Genomic DNA, 823 nt, shown 5'->3' with positions numbered 1-823 from the left:
TTCGATTCAGAAACTGCAGCCACCTGCCTGCAGTGGCTCAGGCCAGAATCTGGGGGGCATGCGCACAGCTTTTTGGCTGAGTATTCACTTCCTTTTCCTACTTCCCCAGAGGTCTCTGGGATTTACAGTCCAGAATTACAGCAGCTGGACTCTGCAGGATGCTCATCATTTCCTCTTCCTGCTTCCAGGTGCCTCTGGGATTTATAGTCCACTGTTGCAGCCAGCAGCAAGTTTGAGTGAGGGAAGGGGTGTTTAACCCCCCCACCCTGGTCCCAGACACAAGGTGCGGTTTGTCTGGGGGGGGGGCAGTCCCCCCTCCCCTCCCCGGTATACCCTGTATCCCCAGCCAGGCTTGCCCTGCCACTCCATCCCCTTGTCAGCCAGGCCTCACTGCTCCAGCTAAGGAGCAGAGGTATGGGGCCAGCCCTGATCTCTGGAGCAGCACGGGGCTGGAAAGCATGCTGGGATACTGGGGGACTGTGATTTAACTTGAACCAGGAAGGGGTCTGGAGCATAAGTTTCATAAACTGGTTTGACCCAAATCAGTTAAGTCTGATTCTACATTCAACAAGGTTTATCGTAAACCAGTTTCAGCCATTTTGAAATGGGTTTATGTGCACTGAGCTTTTGTTCTGTTACAGGTTTAAACCAGTTTCTGATCACTTAAACTGGTTTATGTGTAACTTCATTTCCTAGCCTTAGTGTCTGGAGAAACATGAGAAGCAGCTCCTCAGTAGTAGATATGCTGGAAGATAGGGCTAGGATTCAGAGAGAGCTAGACATTTTGGAGGATTGGGCCAAAAGAAATCTCATGAGGTTCAAC

The sequence above is a fragment of the Gavialis gangeticus genome, unplaced genomic scaffold (assembly GCF_001723915.1).
Source record: "Gavialis gangeticus isolate Ggan-Ray unplaced genomic scaffold, GavGan_comp1, whole genome shotgun sequence".
In the NCBI taxonomy this organism is placed as follows: Eukaryota; Metazoa; Chordata; order Crocodylia; family Gavialidae; genus Gavialis; species Gavialis gangeticus.
Note: the sequence above shows the minus strand (reverse complement) of the source record.